Source organism: Semicossyphus pulcher, unplaced genomic scaffold (genome assembly GCF_022749685.1).
Source record: "Semicossyphus pulcher isolate SPU_LCO1_2020_fin unplaced genomic scaffold, fSemPul1.0.p SCAF_2, whole genome shotgun sequence".
Lineage (NCBI taxonomy): Eukaryota > Metazoa > Chordata > Actinopteri > Labriformes > Labridae > Semicossyphus > Semicossyphus pulcher.
In genome coordinates, this window is record NW_027211693.1 from 10,780,748 (window position 1) to 10,807,177 (window position 26,430).

A 26,430-nucleotide genomic window follows, 5' to 3' on the forward strand; every position below is an offset into this window, starting at 1 on the left:
CAACAGCAGCCTCAAAATGGAGGCACAAACACTCGCAGCCCTCGGCCTAAACATGGGTTTACAAGGGTTGGTCAGGGCGATAGCAACCCAGAGGCACAAATCCAGAATCATTAAAGCCGTTCTGTTGTACCAATCCCTGTCATTGTGCTTAACATGATAAGAGCAGCTCACAGCCCCATGCCAACAACTGTGCCCATTCAGCAGTCCCAAATTGTACTGGCAGTGTTATAGGGGAAGACATGGCACAGTGGAACGGAGAGCAGTGGAGCATGATGGAGCCAATTATTGCAGAATCTCTTGTTAATTATCTTTTTTTTAATCCCTTTTTTAAACAGTATACGTGGCAACAACATTGATACTCTTTTTTATTAAAGACATGAGCAGGTTGTTTCACTTTATTGCAAATACAACTAATCAAAGACGGGGTGGAAATGTTGCCCGAGGTTTATGGGGGATCTAGTAAAACCCTGATAGCTCTGGGGAGGCTGACGGAATGGAAGCAGACGTTGCTGTTACTAGCCTGCAGTCGCTGGTATTGTGATGACAGTAAAAAAATGATGTATACCAACTGTGGCTTTTCAGGCAGCTTGCGAGCCTTTGAAGACGTATGAAATGCTGAGTGTGGAGCACAGACTGAAGGTGGAAACAGTCATTTACATTTCACCTTCAAAGGGGAATCACATTTGAAATATCTTACGTGCTGTTGCTCCTATCCTGGACATGGTGAGGTTAGATTAGTGAAAGGCAGAGGGAAGGAGTTAAAGTGGGTTTGATCACGTTCAATGAAAGATGTCATGATGAGACACCAAACTACAAAGAGGGAAGTGTCAACAATGTAGCAGAAATGATCTTGCACTAATTTTTGTTTGTCATAAAGAGACACTTAAAGTGGAATTTCTTATAGAACAGTGACACAGCTTTAGAAAAAACAATAGTCAGTAGCTCAATGACGTGATAATTACAAGTGGGAAAAAATATCGATTGAGCAATATATCGTCCTCCTGACGCTGCTAATACAATTATCAATAAGCTGGTGCCAAATATCGATGTTTTAATTTACAAATATTTGGCGCTCTAAACAGATTTCCCTGCGATTTCGATTACCTCATGTCTCCTTGTGGCGCCGTATATGACGTGAATGAAGATAACGTGAACGGAAATTAATTGGCCAAAGAAGTTAATCAGATATCGTGATGTATCATTACATGATTGTCTTGCAATATATCAATTATCGCAGAATCGCTGTATCGTGATATTATCGTTATCGTGGGCCACGTATCGCGTATTGTATCTTCAGTTACCCTGCAATTCCCGATCCCTATTGGAAATGTCTTTGGATTTTCTGATGTGTTGACCTCAGGGTTTGTTTCTTCATGCATGAATCATACCTGGCTTAAGACGTTCACAGACAACACAGTGTGTTTTTGAAGTAGACAAAGTGAACTTGGATAAAAAAATAATTTTGTACATAAACATATGAAATTGGGACACATGTTTATTTGGTGCTCTAAATTGAACCCTTCAGTGTTTGAGGATTTTACTAAAATGTTTCTTGATGCTAAGGAAACTTCACTTTGAGGTGCTGAGATGCTTTTACCTCCAGAATCTTTTATGGCTGACCAACCCTGTAGTCAAATTTGACTTAAGTCTGTGGTTACTAACAAAATCAATGATTTACTGCAGCATCTCAAACAGGCACGTGAGGTGTTTGACAAGATTCACAAGACAGCAGCAGCCAGAAAACAAATGCATCTAAAAGCATGTTACATTTAAGGCATTGAAATGATAAAATGGTAAATCAGATGACAAAGGAAAAAATCTGAAGTTAGATTTTTTTGGCCCCCAACTCCCTAAACACAAACTTTAATGCAACTTTTGTTCTAGATTTCTCAACTTGCCAGAGTTTAGGAACTAGAACACCAGAAGCCACGACCACGGGGGTTCTCTTCATAACACCTTCGCTTCCGATTCTTCAAATTGATGAATGAAATAAAGAAATGTAAAATCTATTTTCAGCCACAGATAAAATGTTTGGTTTTAGAATCACTGCCCATATCTCAGATGGGATCATTGATCCAAGTGGGTCTGGTGATGTGCCCATTGACAGCCATTGTGCCAGTCGAAGTAACAGCTCTTTGTAGGAGCCTTGTAGGTGGGATTAAAGGTGCTTTATGGCAGCGAGCGGCTGTCATTTGGCAACATTAATATCCTGTATTTTGAATTGGCGTCAGCAGGGGGCCAAGCTGGCGTTGGCAATCATCGATACTTCCGGCCTGGACACCACAGGCAGCCTGCATCCGCCGTCTGTAATCTCATCACAGCTAAACACAGTCAATTGTAGCTTAAGATAGAAGAAATGTGCAGCAGTAGGCCTCAGTTTATATTGCATGTTTGCTAACAAGTGTATAAATGTTGTTCATTGTCCCAGACCAAAAGATCAGACTGAAGAAAAAGTTTGTCATGAAAACTATTATGCATCCCCCCAACATCAACAGCTGGCCTCCCTCTAGACGCCGCCGCCGCCACTGTGTTTAAAAATCTCACAGTAGGGTGTTTGTGTTAATTAGAGTGTTAACATGAACGAAGAAGTACAGTGTTCTTGTGAACAGTGTTAGCTCTTGTCATGCATTGCTCATTTCTCAGCTTGTAGACCTTCCTTACAGAGGAACAGTGATAAAACAACTTTTACACACAGAACAGTGAGCTGAAATGTTCTGAAGTCCACTTGTTTAGGTTTGGTAGTTTTCATTGCAATTGCTTGGATAAACCTTTAAATTGTATGAAACTGACTTCAAAGCTGAGGACCAGAAGTCCTGGAGTCAAGAGCTTGTTTTCTTAATTGTTTATCGTGTTTCATGGATTCGTCATGCTGAACACCTGCATTGAAATGTTTGGTAAACAAATGGAATACGCTGAGGTCAAACAAATTGACACTTCTTTTTAATTGTTGTTGGAATTTAAGTGCAAAGTTGCAGGAATACAACAAAATTATGCAGAACATATTGCATGACATGCTGCGCTCTGCAAACAAACAGAATACGACACTTCGAGATGCTGTGACTAATTGTAAATAAATACTAAAAAAACTGCAGGTGTTGTCTAATCTAATAACCAAAGTTTAACATGTAAACAGGTTCGCTGCTTTAATTAATTCCACATACTGTAGTTCAACAAGCATTCAGCAAGCAATGACTAAGATGCGGTATTAACGTAGCAACACCATTCTCTCATCTTTTCCTTCACGTCTTTTGTATGCAATTACTCGATCAAAAAATATCTAATACTCAACAAGCTCAAAGGATGACTTCCCCGCTTTCACTGTCCCTCGGACCCTTCCACGTCTTTCTTTTCCACCCAATATTACCTATAACCCTCCCACCTGCTTCTCTCTCCTTCATGCATACGCAAGAACATCCTCCACTTCCTCTCATCCTTGCATCACTTCCCTGCTCCTTATTTAATTCATGTCATTCCTAGCGTATATACGTAATTTCAAGCAGCAGCTCAAGCCTCCCACAAGATCCCCCCCTTCAAAAAAACAACTGCAACATGTAACAAAACCTTCATACCATCCTTAAACCATCCAATAAAACGAACCACAGGTAGTTTGAGTAGTCACACAATTAGGGACCATTACCTGGCTGCTTCTGTCGTCTTGTTTTTGGAGTGGTTTCTGCCAGGGTACTATTATTTTGATTCTTTCTTGTCTCGTCAAAGCCTAAATCCAGCTGTAGCAAAAGAACAAATTTTTCCTTAACTGCTTGTAAAGTGCAAAGTGATAAGTCATCTCAAACTCTTGACATGTTATTAAGACAAATGTAGGAAAAGAAGCAGCTGAACATATAAGTAGTATTTGTATGTATGATGTTTTTATAACACTTAAAGAAAAGAAATAAAGGTATAGCTTTAAAAACAAAAAAAAAAGGAAGGTTGGTAATTTTCACCATTACCTTGTAAAAATAACACTGAAAGGCTGGAGGGGTACACTTTGGATGCACTACATACGTTTTCTACCTTTTCTCATCAGCTCCAGTCACATTTCGGGCTGGTGTGCCTGATTAGGTTCCCTTTAAGTACCTTTTTCAAGAGGATGTGCGGTAATCAATACTGACGCTGGTTTTCTAAATGGGTGGTGCAATTCACATTGCAAAATGATCAAAGACCCCATAACATGCTTGGCCTGTCCCTGGCTGAGAAGTACTTGTTTTACATTTCCTCCAGCTTTTCATTTAAGAGTCCCTGTTGTTCTGTGGTGCATGACGCAACTTGTTTTTCTCTCTCTGGATTGGCACACTTGCCTTTGTTCATTCAATGAAGACGGAGATCTTACATTTTTCTCTGAGATAGGTTTAATGAAGCCCTGGCACAGGCAAAAAAGGCAGCTGCATGATACAGACAGGCCTGTCTGGTGTTGTAATCCTGTCGAAAAAGAAAACGAGTTTTTTTTTTATCAAAGTGGATTTACTATGTCTGCACTGTGGGGAAGACAATACAAGAAAAGACTTCACAACAACTTCCATAGTTCAGCTTTTGTTGACAGATCAAAGCCAGGATTAGTTATGGCTGCGTTTTGCAATAAGAACATTCTCACAGGCACAGAAAGAAAAAAAATAGATATTTGACGAGACCTTTAACGTGTTTCTAACATCTGAAACCTCGGAGTCTACCTTGGAGCCCAAAAGTGACAACTAAACTGTTTGATGCCACCTGCCGCATACCTGCTCATGCAAACCTGCATGTTGCGCTAAGAGTCTTTCTCACTCAACACATCATCATCACTTTCCTACCCAGGTCCCACCAGGGGCCCAGCAGCAGCTGTGGAGCGTAAGTTGCCACATCAGAGGCTCTTCCGGAGAACTGACAGTCAGCAGCATCGTGCCATGGGGTGAGGAGGTGGTAGAGCATGAAAGGATGCATTAGATGGCATACAGATCAATGGAAAACCTGCATAGAGGTTACGCTTTGCCACCTAGCTGTAAGCAGCAGATAAAGATGATTTTGGAAAGAGATATGAAGAAAAAGAATATGTTCGAGATACCAAGAGGATGTAAAAAGATGCTAAGAATTATCCTTGCTCACATCCTCATCTTTAGAAGGTGTTATTTATAGCACGGGAAGGGAATATTTGCCCTTTTAATCTTATTTTTGGTTCATCTGTTTGTTGTTTTGTGCGTCATCAGCCACCTGATAACAGTCTTGCCAAAACAGATTTAACACTTGAAAGCTCAGTTTGTAGAGAGCAAGTCGGAGGCATTGGCGGTTGTTTTTCAGCAGTAACTTAGGAGTGAACGTGAAAGAGAAGTGATCGTCGATCTCATCGATCTGACGCGGGGAAATTTACGTTCACACTTGCAGTTGTTTTCTCTCAGATGTTAGAGCAGCTGGTGCTGCAGTGTCTCTCTATGCCACTGACAGAGTGCATCAGAAGTCTCCAGCCTGTTTGGTTGGACGTGAATATGTAGATTGCAAGTAATGCATAAATTTGAGCTCAAGTGATAACGTAGTGGAGCCACGTTGTGACAACACTGGAGCGTTGTGACAACATAATCAATCATTGCAGAGAGTTGCAGCGGACACGGAGATGATGCATTCTTTGTTGGAACTTTTGAAATCACCCACTGAGACACATTTCAACTGCCTGTGTGTTATCACTGTATCACTCATCGGAGGAAATATAACATCTATTCATCAGATTGAGGCAGACTCGCTCAACTTTTGTATCCCAGTGTTTTCATACTGCATCAATTTTAGTTAGGACTGGAAACTGATAGATCGTAGGCCATTTGTCACGACTAATCTGTGGTGCTTTCATCACTGACTCCTTCAGCTATCTCCAAGTCCCCCCTCTCTGTCTTTTTAATGCCAGGTGATTTGTATTCCCCCTACATTTGTCATTTGTGTTAGCAAGAGAGTAAGGGAGATTTGACAGCAAGGACCAAGTGGCTGACGTTTGATTGACAGTGCAATGTTCCAGGAGAGAGGAAGGGAAATTATGTGAATAGCAACATAAGGATTAATCCTTCTCCTGGTGCGCTCCTCAATATCTTCGACTCAGGACTTAAAAAGTGTTTAAAATTATAAAAGAAGTTTGAGCTAATTGAAGCATATTTCTGAGGTTCTATCAACAGTGATGACAGACTCTTGAGGGCAGGTTTGAGTTTGTGTGAATATTAAGCCAATTGAATGAAGTTTCAAACACAATATCCTCAGTTAGCAGCAAACTCCAACGTTATATCCCTGCATTCATGGTGAGAAAGCTCTCTTTTCAAACACTGTAATTGATGCTAAAGTGAAACAGACGATTGTTTGCAGGATTTTAGTAGAAGGTTTCTGACTGTTAAAGATTAATGGTAAAAAATGAAAGCGCTCACCCTGAGTGGTAGCTGTGGGTGCTAAAACCTCTAAAAACAGTTGATCAATAGCCCCTCCTCAGTGGCTTCAGGCAAACAAACACAAATGGTCATCAGCAGGTGACACATATAAGTAATCATAGGCAGGTGACACACGTTAGTAATGAGTGTTCAGGCTGACGCGGCAGGAACTCAACTCAAACTTATTTGTAGAGCACATTTAAAACAACCGGGGTTGACCAAAGTGCTGTACAGATTAAAAGCAGTGACCCATACAATGCAGCAATTACAATAAATAAAATAAACAATACAATAAATAACATAAATACTAAAATACATTTGCCAGAAGTCCACTTAAACTCGATTAAAAGCCAGGGAGAAGAGGTGAGTCTTAAGGGATTTAAAAACCTCAGTCGATCCCGCAGAGCGGATGTGCCAGGGCAGGTTGTTCCAGAGCCTAGGGGCCGCCGCCACAAAGGCTCGGTCACCCTGTGGTTTTTAGCCTTATTTTTGGGGTGACCAGTAGTAGCTGATCTCAATGTTTGCCCGAAGCCACTGAGGAAGGGCTGTAGCCTGAAACGTCTGTGCGGCGATTTAAAATAAAATAGAGAAGTTACTGGTGTGCTGCCTTAATCATTTTTTGATTGACTGTTAAAGATCCCATGAATTCAAAATAGATGTAAATCTTTATAATCACGAATGTCTTGCACTGATTGTCACCCGACAGTGACAGAAAGTTGACACCATGATTGTGTTTGAATTTTGTGAAATTACTTTTTTTAGCTTCCTGTTTCCTTAGAAAACACGTAAACATGATGAATGAAATGGAACTCTGTCAGCCATTTAATTGGAGCTATAGCAGTAATTGAAACTAAAAGAAACATTCGCTTCATTTAGCAGGAGCAGTTCACCTGTCTTACTTATTCCCCATCGCTACCTTTTGGCTTGACATCCTCAGTTTGATGTTTTAACAAGAGAGGAAGCAGTTCGCTCAATGAACTCTACTGCATTGAGCAGCAACACCTTAAGTAAGATGTAAGGGCATCTCAGTCAGCCGTCTAACTTCTCAGTCTCTGAAGTCATTGCTCTGTGTCTCATTTCCCAGAGTATTGATGTCTTTAAGTGAGCTTCCAAGCGCCTGGAGGGAGTGGATCCTATATAGATTGCTGTGAGGATGTTGGGACACAGGCGGCTGGCGTAGCTCAGAAGTAGACTTATGGCTTTATTTTTCAAAAAGCACTGCAGTGAAACATTTCTGGACGAGGAGGTAATATTAATACTGTTTTTAGAATTGCACTGTTGGGTGGTTTTAAATTGCATTTCTTGGAGCAACATACAAAAAAACACAATCCAATTCATCACACACGTTTTTTCTTCTCTTAACTGAGGCTACACAAGTAAACCAGACTTGACAATCTCACAGAGGTGCTGACTTTCTTTTCAAATGTATGTTACCGGACATTCACAGTCCAAACAGGAAGTTGAACCATCAGCAGGGATCATTGTTGGACCTCTCTCCTACAAACAGGATCGTTTTCCTCCACAGTTGGGGAGGAGAATCAGTTTATACTAGATAACCCACGGAGCATACGGAGCTTTCTTAAAGAAGATTTGTGGACACAAAAAGTTGGCTTCGTCCACACAAATGAAAGCGCTTTTTCAAAGTATTAAAGATTGTACCGGAGTATCGGGTTCCAGCAGAGTAATGGTTTACTTTAAAGGGAAGTTAAAAAACGGAAACAAAAGAGGAATCAATACTGTTGCTCTGAAACATGACCATGCAGCGAAGTGAATTTGATAGAGAGCTTGAATGGATATGTGTAGAGAGTAAGTGGAACTAGGAAAATTTGTGTTAAGCTGACTCCCTCTTAAAAGCTGCGGTGGACTCCTGCCAGTTTGTCCTTTTTCCTTCTCATCAGCAGTATTTCATCTGGAGACCTGTCCCGGCGTGTCAGACGAATATTACTGATAATGGGTTCCAAATAATTGAAAACTAAAAAGTAACAATCAGAGCTTTTGTCTATGACGGGCCACTCTCTGGCTTATCTGTTCAATCTCAGCATAATGACTCTGTCTACACCCTTGTAGCCTATAAAGCAAAGAAGTTTATTCTATTTTAATACCATGTTTGGGCAAGATGTCTTCCTTTCATTAATGCCTGTCATGTACATGCTCCACAGATTTCATCAATTCTGCAACCTCAGCGGCATATCCTTCTATAATATGTTAAAGGTGTCTTTATTTATGTCCTAATAAATTGATTGGATTTTTTCTTCTTGGGTGATTCTTTAAGTAGAACTTTAAGAAAGGATTTAACAACAGATGTCAGATGAACTTAAAAAGGGATGGAGCTAATATGTCACCACCTGGCCTGTCCCTCCTTCTGGACTGAAATCAAAACAACACCCCCCCATAAGCACGCAAGCCCAATCTGGCAGAGCCACGATCTCAACAAAACATAATGGTCTTCTTTAACTGGATAAGCACTTAGCGTGATTACAGAAGAGACTGGAGAAGATGTGCTCGTGTAGAGAAGCTGGGAGAGTGCTCCGGAGAGTGTAGGCAGCTGGACTGCAGTAATTAGTCAGTGAAGCTCATCGTGGTTAAGGGGCAGCTGACCACTGGCCTTGCTTGCTTAAAGGAATGGCAGGAGTTCTTCGCTCTCTAAAATATGACTGTGATTAACATCAGCAATTACCTGCAGAAATGCACCCTCTTTCTTCTGTTGAAAAAGAGTAATGAATTGCCTGTATGATGCAGATGGCCTCAACCACAATGAGCTCCCTTTGTTACAGTTTACTCTGGCCTTACAATTAAGTGCCGTGGATGACACATCAGCGACGTATCATAGTGTGTGCAAGTGTGTGTCGCCGTCCCTGGTCTACAATCCTTGTGCATTTTCTTTTCAATTACCTGCCAAGGAATATTTTTAGATGCTTGAAATTAAAAACATAGACACAATTGTTGCTTTACTAACCTTTAATAAAACGATATCAGACAGAAAAAACAGATTTAAACAGAGGCAAACCACTCTGGCATCAACACACAAAAGAGAATAGCCAACAGGCCTTAGAAAAGATGCAGAACAGTAATTAAGTAGAAGAACCATGTGTGAAGAAATGTATCATTTTTGACAGAGATCATCTTCAGTAACATTTTATACGTGGACTTCTCTAACCTAACTTTCTTGAAGCTATAAAATTGGCTCTGTGATCTCCACATTTATGTCTGCTGTCATTTATGGTCGAGCTAATGAGCTAACCCCACGACACCTTGAGAATTTGTTGATGTTTACCTCCTCAGAATTGGAAAAGGTGGGGGAAAGGGGTGTAATATGCACATTAATGAGCACGTCACATGGACAGCACCTAATTACAATGACGCATTTGGGGCCTCATTTGGTTGGTGGTGTCAGCAATAACAGCCTCGCGGCAATCTGAGTGCCCATGTTAGATTGAATTACCATAGCAGTCCCTCTGAAAGTATTTACTTTCTGATCGCGTACGTTCCTCTCAGAGAATGGAAGCAGAAAAGCTTTACATTTGTTTTTTTCTTTAACTTTGTGCAGGAGAGAGATTTATGGGAGCGTGTTTCTTTGAGGTGAGGCAGAAAGGCTTTTATCAGCTCCTGTGTGGGCTAACCTGAGATTCTTGAGATCAAGCCAGCATGTTGGAAGATCTAGAAGTAATGGCATTGTTACCCAGGGTTTTGTTGTTCTTTTAGTCTTGTACCAGGGAAAATCCTTGCAGATTACGAAGACCTCTATTGCTTCAATCATAGCAAGAAGAAGAAAAAGGTAAAGAGGTCACCTATTCACAACAGTTCATGCTGAATGTGCTGAGGTTTTATAGAGAAGTTTTCTGGCAGTTGCTTGTAGCAAAAAACTATAGCAATCCTTGAAATAGTGCATTTTGGTATGCCATGCTACCACTTGTAAATCAAACATGCTGTGGCTGAATGCATACAGAAATATGGAAATGTATTAATCCATTGCAAACTTTTCTAGAAAACTATAAATGTTGTCTCTTACAAATGTGCATCCACACCAAAGGGATACACAGGAAACAGTGTAGGGACAAACTCAACTTGATCATAAGAACAAAACTCGATGCATCTGACATTTCATGTAATCCGGAAGACACCGGCCTCCCCCTGACTTTGGTGATCCTCTGACTTTACCTCTAGCAACACCATGAGTTTGACATTTTGGTTTTTCAATGAAATATCTGAACGACAATTGGATGGATTGCCATGACAGTACAGACATGACGGATAGTGATAATTTTGGTGATATAAAGGTCAGGACCCGTAGTGGAGGTTGGAATTTATTTATTTTACTTTGTTTTATGACAAAATATCTTCAAACGGCTTAAGTTGTACTTTGTGTTAAGTGTGAATAAGCTAATATTTTGCATGGTAACAAGCTAAACTAAAATAATACATAAGTTGGAGTACATAATACCAGCGGAACATCAGCATGTTAACTTTGTCATTTTCGCGTTAGCATTCACCTCAAAGCAGAGATGTGCCTGAGGCTGCATTCAGACTAACTTGAATTCTGCCTGAGAAGCAGGGCCTTCTTATACATTTCAATGAGGTTAGCCTGTCTCTGCAGGTGAGACGGCAATGGAAAGGGCTCGAGCGATTACACAGTATTGGCTGGTTGTCAAGAATGCGTTGTTGCAACACAGTGCTGTTTTTGGGCTAAGCATTCTCGGAGTTAGTAAGTGAACACATGGATGAGTTGCTCTTCTTCCTTTGCATTTTTTGGCACTCTTGGACCTTTGACGGTTTAAAAAAAACAAAAGCTTTGTCCTACCACCAGAAACCACAGCTATTTTCATACCAACCAGTGAGAAAATATAATACATTTTAAGTAAGTTAATTATCAGGTATAGGATTTTCTCTTTCTGTTTTCAAGCTGAAACTTTACTGGATAACTTGCAGTTGAAATGCAGAGAGGGTATCTTTCTTACAGCACCTTGTGGAGACATGATTTGTATATGTTCCTTTGAGAATGCAAGCCTGGCAGAGATTGAGAGACAAGAGTAGTCTACTGAGGGTGGTAAATCTGGAAAACACACAAAAGAAACGCATAATGGGAAAATGGGAAAAGAGCTACAATGGCAATTATTAGGTGAAAAAAAGAAAGATATTTGTATCTTGGGATACTGATACACTGCAGCCTGCAGCTGTTTTTTTATGATTCGCTTTCAACTTTTGACTTATTCAAGCTGTTTGAATCGATGCAGCTGTATCTGAAATATTAAGGTTGCTTTGGATCAGTGAATCGTCACACACTACAATAATTTGCCCAAAGCAATTTCCAAGATGTTTTTTAAGAGGTCAAACAAACTCTGACGTGTTAATCATTAATATGTGGAAAGTTCAGCTGTAAGGTGTTTCCGAATCGGGTCCTCAGTGCAGCTGTGGCATTACTCATAAGTGTTGGGGATATTTATCTGACAAACACACTCTACGAACTCCTAGCACGGCCAGGAATAATTATGCTGCCTGGCTGAATAATGAGTTCAAATCCATAAAAGCAGAGTGAGATTCCATGCCAAGGTGTCAAATGAATCACCAGCAGGTAAAATAGTTCATCTGACAGTATCAGCTGCCAACTGCTGGATAATGTCTCCAAGATTTACGAGGACAAAAAGGAAATCATGCCACACAAACTCAAAATCTTTTAATGATAACAAAAAGATGTTGTCTCCTTTGGGCTTTATCTTCACTTGCTCAAAACTGGTATCATTGTATTATGTTATACTGCAATCAATTGGTTTGGTCTGTTGGTTTTGGTCTTTTAGGATTTGTTGAGCATAACATAGAGAATAGAATATCAGCAGACATATCCGTTAATTGGAAATTCAAATAATAAAACAGTCTTTTAAAAATGCCACAATATTTAGTGGATAAAGACTTTAAACAGTAATATTTCATACACAGACCGTACAGTGTGTTACTGGAGTAAAATGACACTGTGAAATATTGCATTGCATTCGGACTGCACTAACATTGCCGTCTGTCACTGATGTTTGTTTTCCCTGCCCGGCTGCTGTCTTATTCCTCTTAATGATATTTGCTTTTTCAATGAATTCCCCATCTTATTTTAATTCCTAATAACTGACCATTAAGTCTTTGCATTACGCGGATTTCCTAGTAAAATATATAACATATATATAATAACTAAAGAATATCTCTTCTATTGTAAATGCCAAATAGACTGTACTTATAAAGCACTTTTCTAGTCTTCCGACCACTCAAAGCACTTTTACACTACATGTCACAATCACCCATTCACACTCACGTTAATACACTGATGGCAAACGCCTAAGTGCCAATCTCCAATCAGGATTCTATGCCCATTCATACACTGACGGCTCTGCCTTATGGGGCAATTTGGGGTTCAGTGTCTTGCCCAAGGACACTTCGACATGTGGACTGTAGCAGTCAGGGATCGAACCCCCAACCTTCCCATTGAGAGACGACCGACTACTGAGCCACAGCCACCCCAAATTGTGTCTCCATCATCAACTCAGAAGCCTGTGAGATACTGTCTTGAATTGATAGAAAATAATTCCTCTACACAAATGAACTTCCTCACTTGAAGCTAGAAGAAAAGTATAATTACTATGACAGTGTGAAATATATCAGCCGGATGATGACAATCTTCGTTCTCATTATTGGCCTGCATATAAGCAAAAAGGAATTGACAATGCCATAAAATTGAAGCATTATTTTTGTCGGTCTTTCGGTGTTTCTTGACGGAGCATAAATTCACCTAAATTAATATTTGCTGAAAACGACAGCAGCCTCTTCTAGTTTCCTTGTTCCTCTGCAATATAGGACAAAAGAGGTGGTTTGGGACTTTATCTCTTTATTCCACAAAGAGGAGGCTTGTATCATTGATTCATATCCTCTTATTATTTTAGCTAATATTGGCTCTGGTTGGTTTTCTCTCTTTAAATTAAAATCTAAGAGACGCGAACATTGTGTCACACCTTCATCTGCATTCAATAGTTTCTTTGTAATTAGTTACTTATTACCAAATGTATCCATTGAGGTACTCCCTCAGTGTTGTGTGTCTGTGATTACTTTAGAATATTTTTTGGTTTTTGGTCAGGTTCAATGAAGTCAATAGCCGAAATCAACATTTTATAAAGAGGAACAATCAATCCACTTCCTCCCTATTATTATGAGAACAGGACTAAAGGCCCATTTGCTTTCACTCATGCTTACTATTGATTGTGAGGGACATAATTTACTTTTGTCCCTAAGCAAGCTTTTCACCCCATTACTCTCTGCTCATGGCTCTTTGGCCAGAGCCAGTCTTGGTCTCCATCATCATTAACACCTGCCCGGTCATTAAATCGAGCAGCCAGACAAAGGCGCAGAGATTATAGATTCCATCATTGCTCTTCACATCACCCTGGCTAATGATTTTTGTAACAGTCTAATGGTTAGCGTGGCAAAAGGCCAAACAGTACCAAAAAGCCACAAGCAAGGGCACTGGAACAAGTGTCGGTGTGTTGGATTGTTTTTGTAGCTACACCTTTGACATTCATTACAAACAGAGCACCTTACTGGTCAATGAGGCCTGAAAATGAGCGTGCAGTTCAGTCTTAAATTTAGCTGGAGTAATACAGGATGTGTTTACTCATGTGGAAAACACCCGGACCTCACAACATGTTTGAACAACACTCACCTCTAAAACATAAAGGTGCTTTGTAGTGGTTCATCTGCTTCTATGGTTAATTACTGTGTTTTTGTCTATATACTATGGTTATTTGAATTGATCACCTACACCCATCTGCTAATTCCTCGACAACAACTCTGATATAACATCAATATTCTGATGTTATAACATTTACAGTCACTCTTAGAGTAGCCCTTAAATACTTGTCAGAGCTGCTCTTGTTGTCTGTTGTGATTAGAACCTTGTTATACAAGTGTGTTTGTCCCCCTTGTTTTGTCCTCCGTGCGTTTTCCCCTGGATTTCAACCCCTGAGGGCCGAATCCCCCCTGAGGGGTAAAGCTCTAGAATTGCAGCCCCATCATTTAAACTTGAAACTTGATAATTCAGCATGTGTGTACATGTGTCCTTTACACAGCCTCTTCAAGACGGGACTGTTACGCCTCTGTTACGCATCGACGTCTGGGTAAAAGTCTCAGAGGCAGAGTGATGAGGCCTCTGAGCCTTAGTGGATGTAGTAACAGAGGCCTAACGGAGGCAAAGCACCATCTGTGTAAATGGCGGAGCCGGCAGGACATAACAGCGTTCTGTGCGTGTATATGTGTAGCTCCCACTGTTTGTTTACATGTCAAACCCCTTTTGCTTCCGCAGCGCTGCAACACTCTGTAGAATCACTCACTGGGGCACCAATGTTAAGCCATTGTGAGGTTCAATGTGAAAGTATAAAGGTGGCTTTTATTTATGTTTTCACTGCGAACATTAGATCTGCTATGTACACAAAACCTGGAGCAAAGTACGGAGTAATGCTGCATATACTACTGTACTAAAATGGGTCTCTTTTTTCTGCTAGTGTCTGATGGATTCAAAGGTAGCTAAGGCTTAGAGCCATCTGTGGCCTCAATCAATACAGTCCTCCCTGTAAGGCATCCCTTGCCAAAATGGCAGCCGATAACCTGAAGAGTAGAGGACCAATGCATCAGGAAATAAATTAGGGTTCTCATCTAGATGGACTTAGCCCCCATGTATCATTCAGCAGTTGGGTAACACGAGGAGTAGCTTGAGAAAATCTGTGAGAAAAGGTCAAGCTTAAGAGATTGCTGTTTCTATCAGCCAAATCCCCCGCTAAACAAGTGTGACACCTTGTCAACATCTACTAAGTGGAATGAAAATATTTGTGTTTCAAAGCAGACAAAAGAGGTGAAACCTGATGCGACTGAAGTGATATGAATCATTATTTGATTGTTCAAGTTTTTAAGATGAATCAGTTGCTAAATAGATTAAGTGCACACACAAACACATACCCGTATCAGATCAGGAAAGAAGCACTGAAACAGAGAATTACAGATATATGTTGCTCTTTATTTATTCATAAAAAACAAAAGTTAAAATTGTAAAAGTTCTTCTGTCTCTAGTCTCAACCAGCTGTGCCAGCTTACACATTCTTATTTGCCAAAAATTGTTTGGGCAAAGGATGTTTGGCAGAGTAAAAACAGTGGAAAAACAAAGAGCAGAATAACTGGATCCATCCCCAGTTAGCCGTTGCCAGCCATCGATTTAAATGCTTGACTTTCGGTGCAGGGAAGATTCAATCCCCCATTGATCCTCAAAGTGTCAGGTTTTCGTCAAGAAGGCCTACACCACCTTCTGATGCGAAGACTTGGCAGGGCAAAGAATAAGTCTGAGCGGAACAGAGAGAGAGAGGCGAGAAAGATCTAGATAACAGTATGCATGTGTGTGGGTGTGGGAAACAGAAGGGGAAAAGTAATGACAGTAATATACCAAACAAACAAAAGTAGAACACCAGCATTGGTTGTGGAAGTAGAGTCAAAATGTCATACCACTGCAAAGTTTTATGGGCCGTAAACACATTTGGACTCAAAGGCTGGGACAGCAAAAGACTACCATTCATTGTAAATGGGACCCGGCGTCGCAGTCCAATACTGCCAGTTGAGCTACAAAGAATTAAAAGACTCCCAGCGGTACTACAAGCGAAAGTTGAGAAAGGCTGAACGTTATGCAAATGTCCCGTGATGCAATCTGAGCGAAAAACCAGGCGAGGGCCAATCATGCCGATTTTAATTCTCACAGAGACGGAAGCTCGGAATTGTTTACAACACCGCTCCCCGACTAGAGTTCACTTCCAGCTCAGATACGGCCGTGTCAATCAGTCAGGGGTGACATTGTTGCATTAAAACAGTTTTAGATAAGCTCACTGATAGATGAAGAATAAAGTTCAATTTTCTTGAGTGTAGTTTAATGGCTCCCTCAGAGAAGAATGGTCCTTATGGGAGGCTAGTTACACTGCCTGCTACTTTGCATTTATCTCTTGAAGCATCAGGAAGAGATTGTGGCAGATATTTGTGTTGTTCTGTTGTGTTCTCTTAATCTGACAAACGGTTTGTTCTGTCTTTAATGTATGATAACGTGTGTATTTATTAGAGGATAGCATGTGAAAGAGAGGAGTAAGGATCAGATGAATCAACATTAAACTGAGAAAGAGCAGGCAGGGCATGCACAGAGGGTCGATAGCCCTTTCTGCTGATGTTTTACCAACTCGTAACCCAACATCTGATACAATCCATGTTTTAACTTCCTTCTTTCTTATTACACACCCAATCACCTTGAGCTCGCCACAGTTATTTAGCCCCTGACTCTCACCCATCGGGAGATTTGGCTCCTTACTCCATCATGACCTTCCTCTCTGCCTCTGTTGTGCTTCAGTGCAAGCTTTATGCCAGAACATTTGATTAACTGGATGATGGCAGCTGCACGCTTTCTCTCAGGGTCTTACTCAGACCTGCACTTAAGTGTAAAAACATGGATCTATTGGTCTCCAGCTTAAATCGAAACCACCAAACAAGTGCAAACATATTAAAAGGCCATGGCAAAATGTTGTGCACCAGTACAAAATACTTTCACATTGAATGCAACCCAATACATTCTTCATTTTCTGCCTCTTGAGGCTCCACAGAAAATATTACAAGACATTTGAAGTTATTTTATCAAGCGAAATCTGAAATGTATTTTCTGAAAATATAACACTCATTCTGCAGTGGGCCTTGCCTTACTTCAGTGTCCATGTATCCATTGCCTGACACCTGCATATATAGTCCAGCATGTGTTATTGGCAGGTAGCCTGTTGATGCTGAGCTATCTGATGTTCCGTAAATATGAACTGCCTGCTACCAAAACTATTCATGCCAACCTACTAGTGCTAACTGCAAGTAGCATATGCTGGGGTTGCTGATATCTTCCAACTGGCATCACAAAATGTTGATGTGTGTCAGCACAAGCGGGGAACACGAGCAGCAATTTCACCAGTGTCAGCAACAAGAAGCGCAAATCACAATTAAGAGTTCACACTATTACATCCAACCACACTCAAAGAAGTGAGAAGTATCAGTTTTAGTCTGTGAAGAGCTGGTTTTAAAATCCTAGATATTACACTGGATGTTGGCATCCTAATTAGCAAATAGCACAAAGAAACTTAAGCTTCTGAAAGTACTTTGATTAAATAAGAGCAAAGTCGAAATCCAGCAAACAGCATGACTCTTGTGTTATGATAATCGTTAGGTCACATTTTAAAGTCCGTCCGACTTCTCATGAACTGGATATCTCAGGAATGCCCTGAGGGAATTTCTCCAAATTTGGTGCAAACGTCCATTTGGACTCAGTGAACTGATTTAAAGTAGTGGTCAAATGTCAAAGATCAAGGTCACAGTGACCTCATGTACTCCCCACTCTCGTGTTATCTCAGGAACACCCGAGGGGGATTTCTGAAACATTTGCATAAAAGTCCACTTGGACTCAAGGATGAACTCATTAGAATTTAGGGGTCAGAGGTCAAGACCACAGTAACCTCACTAAACACATTTTTGACCATAACTCAATAATTCATGCTAATTTGACAAGAAATTATTCAGCGGTATCATACGTGTCAATTTAGTGATAACTTGCTGCTGTAAGGCACCATTGACTTTTTGTGTGTCGAAAGAGAAGCTGCACTTCTTCTGACCTGTGGTTATATAATGATGTAAGTTGATTCTAAAACGTAGTGGGTGAGAGAAGAAGTTCAGTCAAAGGTTCATTTAACCTAAAACCTTTCTGGCCTGACTCATACTTCCTAGCTTAGCATTTCTCTGCTGTATGATTATACAATGGTCTGGGGGACCTTTCTGACATGTGTTGGCCGGGCTCTCGGTATGTGATCCACAATGTTTTGCTCTCAGCTTTTTTGTCTTTGCCTCCCTTGGTCTGATTAAGATTCAATTTGTTTTTTTACCTGAATGTTTTTGTAGTTTTACACTTAAGTTCAGCTACCTACATCTTTGAACCACTTATATTGACTAAGGTACCCATTTTGGAAAGAAGACTATGAACTAAATTGTTCTTTTGACTTCTTGTTGTTTTATGCTTGAATATTTTGTATCTTAATCTATGTCATTGCTAGATATTGTCTGTGTTGGATGGCCGTTCTTGTCCCAATTTCCTTTTTGCACAAAAGCTATTGAATAGAAGGTGTTCTCAAGAGATGTTGTCAAATATTAATATGTGTAAAAGGGTAAATCTTTGAGTTGTAAAAAACAAGTCATACCAATGTTATCATCTCCCTTACAGATCAACAATATCACAGGTTAACTTATCAGTCATTTTCTGCCACATGGGAAAATAAAGAATGGAATTCTGTTGTAAAGAAAATCCATATGAATGGTGTAGTAGGTCAAATTGGCAGGTTAACCGTTTGAGTCCACATCCTGCCAGATTCTGTGGCTTCAGCTTCTTTCACAAATTGCAGAAACACAGGGGCTTATGTAAACTGCAAACACTTTAAGTACAGTGAGAACAGTCACAGAGTCCAATCCACTTATTCACAGCTTGCTTTGTTCCAGCTGAGCTTTCACACTTCTGGAAAAGGTCCTTAGCATGTTAGAAAGTGCAGAATGTTCACGGACTGGCACAGAGAAGAGATTTATGAAGAGTTATGTTCTTGAAAAAGAATTACATGTGGTGTTCTGGTGTATGTGAATGCTAATTTACCACAGTATATACAGGTAATAATTTGAATATCATATTCCAATGTAGATTTAAATAATGACCTTATCAAGACGTTTTAGCAAAACAGTTCTACAGTCGACCATTATTGTGCTATAAATGCCTCATTGTGTGGAAAAAACCTTAAAGACTTCCTACAAAAGTGTTATTGTTATAAGAAACAACAATAATCACAGAGTAAAAAACGTGGTTGCATATGTTACATGCACTAACACTACTCATATTTCACGGAACATCAGCCATTTGAATATTTTAGAAAGTGGTAATCTCAGAGATCTCAGTTTCGTTCTCTTTGACGCCACCTGTGGCGATGAATGGTAATTGCAGGAGCACACTTCCCAGATATCCAGACAGTGTTGCATGTGTGACGTCCACGGTTGGCTCCTTTTTAGACGTGTCACTAACTGGGGCCGCTTGTGATTTTTTTCCGTGAAAGTCCCCACCGACAGCCAGTCTGTTATACTGCAAATGCAAAGGCTTTCATCAGTGGGCCATAGGCTCAATAGCCATTTTGTTACCTCATTCGGCGATAGATGGTGACTTAACAGACATTTATTTAAATGAAATTCTTAGAGATTGTCACTTTAAGTATGACATACACCGTATATACAATAATAATACAGGCCGGGGTTTCATGATAATGTAAAAAAATCCCTGTTGGATTCTGTATTTTGGGTTATATTCAAAAAAAGCACAATACATGACATCCATGCATATCATAACACTCAAAAACATTAGTGGCAAGCATATCCCCCTTTTTGATGCATTGGCAAAACATTTCAAACGAGCTGTTAATCTGAATATTTTTAGTCATTCTTTAGTAATTGTAAGCTCTTAAAAAAAATCAGTTCAGCTGTGTGATCTGAAAGGATTTACAGAGTGCAAAAGGTTAGAATCTGTGACTCACAATTCCACAGTCGTTATCACCTCGGCCAAAAGCAATCCACATCGCTCGTGGTGATAAGCCACTTGATTCCCTCCTAGGACAAAGGAAATTGGAAAATGTAAAACTGTCTGTCGAACAACGACATTACATATATAAGATACATTTAACATGCATCAATCAATGGACTCATTTTGTACCTTGTTGACTTTCAGATTCACATCTTTGAATCACACTGACAGGTTTCATCTACGTTAACAAGCAGCCTGGACTGAGAGTGTGGCAAAGAAATACCTGTCTAGAAAGAAGGCAGGGAGAAATCAATTAAAAAGGATGCAGATAACGTCTGACATTTCTGCTAACGCCAAAGAGATTTTTATCTTTAAGATGACTGCTTGAGCGAGGACTGTTTGATTCGGCTGTCCTCTTTGACAGCTGAGGCTGCGGAGAGGTCAAGTTATACAGCGTTCTTACCTCAGGATCTTGTATGGCGTCTGTGTTATTATTCTGAAGTATTGTGTTTGAATAAGCTTCTGTTTGAGCAGGAAGTCTACTTTTTTACATGCAACACATGTGAATTATGCTTTTACAGGATATTTAACTCCCTTCAAATGCCCTTCAAATCAGAACACAATACAGGAATACTAATCTTAAGTTTTTAAATACAAATTTAAACATGTTAATTTTCTCATTTCCTAAGTTTTAAGCTTGAATAGAAGAATATTTATATGTAAAATATGTTAATTTTGGAATTAAGAGGAATGGAGCATGAAACTCGGATGACTATTTATTGCGTGATTCAGCTGTATTTCATTGCGTGACTCAAACTGTTCCTCTCATCTGTTGTTGAGGCAAAAGTACAAATACTTAATTCATAGGCCTGAGTCATTTTGTCAGACTTTATCAAACGAAAGAAACATTTTGCAAACTTGAATAGAATAAAATAATAGTGGATTCCTGAGGGCACGGCGCTGCACAAATGGCAGGGATTTGCATGAAACAGATGAAATATGATAATAGCAGATATGTATAATTGTTCATGGGTCACACAGACGGGCAGAGTGGAAGCAGACATTTGCTAGGGCACTTCTCATAGAGGATAACTCATCGCAGCACTGAGCGCACAGTGACACAGGCACACATGCGAAATGTCAGGCTGAATTTGTTGATTATTATTTGGGCAAACCTACTATTTGTTAGGAACACGCTTGCTTTTAGTCAAACACTCACACACAGCGCTTAGGGACAAATCGGGATGTCACTTAGAGACAGATTTATTTGAGAAATAACATAATTCTAATTGTCCGGAAACCAGTATTCCATCTGCATCATCGTCAGCCATGAAATTAAGTTTTCACAAGACTAGCTCTGAGTTGATAGAAAATGCTTCAGGTACAAAAAGGAAAAAAGGCTCTGACTTGGTTTCTTTTAACAGGGGTCAGTTCTAATTCTTTAGGGCCAATGTAGTCATATATAAACTGATTAAAATATGTTATTATCATAATATTAATCTACAGTTAATGTGTATTTAAGTGCACATTTTTTTCAGCTTTAAGCTGCATAGGCTATAAAGGTAGCTGAGTCAATGTGGACTACATTTCCCTGTTATCCTCGCCCTTAATGTGAAGACAGGGATGGTGTGTTTCCTGTGCTCAGTCAGAGCTAACCAGAGTGTAGCCCTTTAAAGGCCGAGTATTGGGTACATATTGTTCTGCCTTTATTTACAACTGAAACGTGATATATTTTGTTGCATTAACTGCTTACAACCACATTTTGTTGGGTTTTGGTCAGCTGTGCATCAGATCTGTGTTTCCGATACTGTAAATATTTGCATACGGTATCCGTACCGAAGTCACGGTGGTTAAACCCTCTGTTTGATGACAAGGTGTGCAACCATGGATCCAAAGCTCATCAGGTAACAAATAAAGCTTTTAGCCACATAAACAAAGCAAATGTAGCTTCAGTCTGTTGTAGAGAGTAAGGGCTGCTTTGCCTTGGCCAAACGTGGTCAATTCAAATCCTGTTTTGCAAACAATGGCTTCATATTGATTGATTTATAGTCTCACCTAAGTAAACTTTAAGTACCTTTCACAGCAGGCCTCATTAACATATTATAGCTGTGTAGAAGTTACCTGCTTGCTTATACAAATTATTTCAGTGTAGAATTACAGCGTGTTCCATGTCACCTTCTCCTGTGTTCCTTTTGCAGTTTGCAGGTTTCACAACTAAAGTGATTTGTACAAGTGTAACTGACGGCTTTGCTTCTCGCATTGCTGGCACTGTGAGGCAGGGATGTAAAAATCTCATCTCATCGGTGTTTGATAGGGCTGTCAAAGGTAACACGTTAATAAGGCGTTAACGCACATTCCCCTTAACGCCACTAATTATTTTAACTCGCGATTAACGCACGCGCGTTCTAATATTATGACCCCTGCCTGCCTCGCAGTTTGAGAAATCAGGAAGCGATGCAGCCGCAATGTTGTGGATAGCATGCAGAAAAAACCTCCGTGAGCAGAATGGATAAAGAAAAGGGTCCTTTAAATGACAAATTCAGCCCCAAAGCCCTGCTAGATGGTTCTCTGGACAAGACAAAAGTTATTCATATTTACTGTCGATTTGAACTGAGTTACCACCGGCAGTGTTTCCGCTGCATACATTTTGCTGGTTGTTCGCCCGCTCTCCTTGTTGAGGAAGAGCACTGACACAGTGACAGGAGTCACAGGACATCAGGAAGCTCTCTGTCTGCACACAATCATATGCAGTTCTGTAACGCAATGTAAACATTCCTACTGTGTGTCTCTGTATGTCTCTATTGTAAATGCATTGATTGTCACTGTTTATAAAGCTTATAACAGGTGCAGATGTGATTCGGTAATGATTGATCGTTTTGATCGCTACGTCATTAATAACGTCCCTCGTGCACACGCGGCTCACGGGCTGTGAGAACTGAATTGCGAGAGAAAATATTTAACTTTTGTGACTTCATTAAACAGACTGCTGATGAAGACAGTCAATAAAGCAGACAGAGAGACAGACAGAAAGAGGGGGCGGGGCCAGAAGCTGTGCAGAGAGCAGAGGTGCAGGTGTGTTGGGGGGACTGAAGCAAAGCAAAGTGATCAGATTAAAGTAGATTGTGATTTAAAACGTGACTTAAGGTGAAGAAGAGAGTGCAATTAAACTGTGGAAGGAAGAAAAAAGCATTGAGAAAGATGCAATCATAATAAACACACATTTGCATAGAGGAAGAATATTTGTCCATTCCCATGTTGATAAGAGGATTAAAAACATAAAAAATAACAGGTAAAAAATGACAACCAAGATTAATCAGGATTTAATATTTTGTTGATTGACAGCCCGAGTGTTTAACCAACATATTAGCCTAATTACTGTGACTGAATTTAAAAGTAACTTCATCAAAGCTTCAGTTGCAGTAGTCTTTCAGAGGGTTACATTGAGAAAAGACTCCAATGTCAATACTAATACTCGAAGCTTCACCAACAAGTGGAAAAACACCATGACATCAATAGCATTACGAACAGTACTAGTAAAGGAGGTTTAGCCATAACTTGTATTTGAAATACTGCAGACTTACGGGAGTCATAGCTGCTGATCCTGACTGTGAAAGAAAAATAGAGTTGTCTATCTATGTATGTTTTTCGCTTTAAATTTTGACCAGCTATGTATCAAACAATGTGTGTTTTAAAGCACAATAATTAGCTTTACAAAGAAAGTCTTGAGGCCTGTCCAAACAGAACTAAAAGATGGGAAAGCCTGGCCATTGCTCCCTCCCAAACGAACTTTATAAAAAAGCCAGAAAACTGGACTACAAGACCTCCATCTTCAAAAGAAATAAAAAAACAAGAGACTATAAGACCAGAACAATAAGTGCTGCTTCATCTTCAAGGCTGCTCCTCCTCCAGCCTTCCCTCCTTACATGTAGTGCCATATGTAACAGCAGTCAGGTCCTAGAAATAACACCATAATTGCTTCCTCCCATATTGTTTCATTATGATCAGAGAAGCCTCCTGTTTTTCTATTTTTTTTTTAGCTTTTTCAAACTTGGATGCATGTCTAAAGCTTGCTGCGTTCTTGGCCGTAACGGGAGCCAGAAATTCTGTGTGGACTGTTTGAAGCTTAGGTGCAACATGGGCTATGTAGTTGAATATGTCAAATATTGACTTGCCTTTCATCCCACCACATTTGTTGAAAACTCTTTGTGTCTCTTTGGCTTGCTGGATGTCTGACATTTTCACCGGTGCCTCGTTTACTTCAGCAGGAATCAACTGTTTCTGGTGAGCTGGATAGCTTTCTGAACCCTTACATCTTCCAGGAGTTGAAGGACCACATGTGAACCAGCTTGTGGAAATTGAGACATCCAGCACAATGCAGCACTATATTTCCATAAGTCTCCTTTCTCTCAATCTGCTTCCATAAAATCCTTTTTGATCATGTGCAATCCCTCCTCAGTACCTGGCTGCTGACCATTTTCTGCACACAAATGTCCGTTTGGCACGAAGAATGCAGCAGACATGATTCTGCTTAACATTTCCAAGCCGGACAAATTGGGCTAAGATACCAGCTGTTAAGCATGGGAAGGCTAATCAGTTTAGCAGAATGCTGAGGATTATGCAGTCAAAGAAGAGTTGTTGTTGTTGTAGACACAATATACTGCAGAGGACAACGCATCTGCTGCTGCTTTCGTTATCGGAGCTATTTCCTCTTGTTCATTCTGCAAGCTTGTCTTAGCCTCGTTATTTGCTCGCTGCTGTTTACCACGGGCCTGATGTGAGGGAAGTGTCCAATTAACTGTGGATTTCTGTGGCATGTGCTATCACATCAGGGTTTCCAGGGTCTCACGTCATCTGTGCGCTTGTGTGGCAGGGTGTGAGGGCTTTAGGCCAGCAGTTTTAAATCACCTCCCTCAGTTAAATGTAGAGCATAAAGCAATGCATGTCTGCAGGAGATAAAAGAAAGAGACAGAGAGTTTCAGCGAGACTGAGGTCTCTAACACAGAGCTTGTGTTTGGTATATACTATGAGTTCAACGTTACAAAATAGTTCTTACAATAAAATGTTCCATTCTATATTATTCAAGGACATTAAGCTTAATAAGTACTTAGTTGGAACTACAAATACGTGTGTTAATTTTTCTAGGTAGCAGACTGTGAAATTGAAAAGGACAATTAGCTCTCAGTCGGATTTGAAGAACACTGGGACCGCAGTGCTGTTTGACCTGTTCACTTACAGGACTGGGAGGCATTCAGAAGCGTCTCATTAAATCTCCAGTTTTGCAAAATGTGGAGCAACAAAACATCTCAAACTTGCAACTTCAGCTTGGAACAGAAGTGTCAGATAGTGCTCATCTTGTTCAAATCCTCGACGTCAGGGAGTTTATTCGCGGCTCAATTAGACAAACTTCTTCACTTAAGCTTGTGACGCTCTACTCCATCACCCTTGTGCGAGGCATGTACGGGTCTTTGGTCCTCTCTCTGCAAATTGTTAAAGATTGGCCAAGGTCCAAAGGTTCAGACACTGTAAGAGTCTGACTCAGGCAGTGTGTGCAACAAGAAATGACGCAATAAAGCTTTGTTTAGGGAAGTGGCCACACAGCATCACACTGAGGTGGACGCTGAGCTCTCAGTGTGGGACCAAAGGCCAAAGTGTTTCCTTTTCCAGCCTTTTTATCTTTTCTAAAGGGGATGTTTTTTGATATTTCACTCCCTGAAAAACAGGCTTCTGACTAAATGTATTGTCCATGTTTCTTTTACGTCTGATGTCATTATATTCTTTCTTTCTTTATTCTCGTCTAGCAGGTGGAGCTACCTCCATCTTCCCTTCTCCATCTGTTTCTACAGTATTAAATGTACTGACTTTCCTCACTCCCTTTTTGTTTCATCCAAGCTGTGTGCCTGTAAATCTGCCTGCGAAGATATATCTCCGGCCCGAAAGTTAGCCTGATTTCTTTGTGACATTTCGGTGACCTTTTGAACAGTATCCCTGTTTTGATACAGTATTTTTTATACTTTTCTTTTGTTGTCTTTCTTCTGTGCGTGTATAAAAAACGTAAGAGAGCTGAATTTGCTTTTCATCTATTGTGTTTTATTCTCTTTGAAGAGAGACAGATGAAAAGGAGGATGGCGGAGGTTGTTAATACTTTTCATAAAGATACTCAAGGCAGTATGTTTTGGAGGCTGGCTTCTCTGCCTGCACATGTAGCTGAGCTTAAATGTCTAATACAGCGTCAAATGATGTACTATATTGTCATTTCCAATATCTTACTCTGTCGGCAATGGGAATTTAAATTAGCATTGGAATTTAGGGTAACATAATAAACAACATAACATTATGAATAGATATGAAAACACAAAAGAAATCATATCACTCTACCAAAGCTCTTGGTTCATATCAACACGGCAGCCATTTTCCTCTGATGTGACACTCAGGGTG

General features: G+C 40.2%; 1 protein-coding gene across 1 annotated transcript in view; it reads left to right on the forward strand.

The window, feature by feature from the left end:
* lingo2 (leucine rich repeat and Ig domain containing 2) overlaps window positions 1–26,430 on the forward strand; it is a 220,115-nt gene that overhangs the window by 40,354 nt on the left and 153,331 nt on the right. The window lies entirely within an intron of this gene.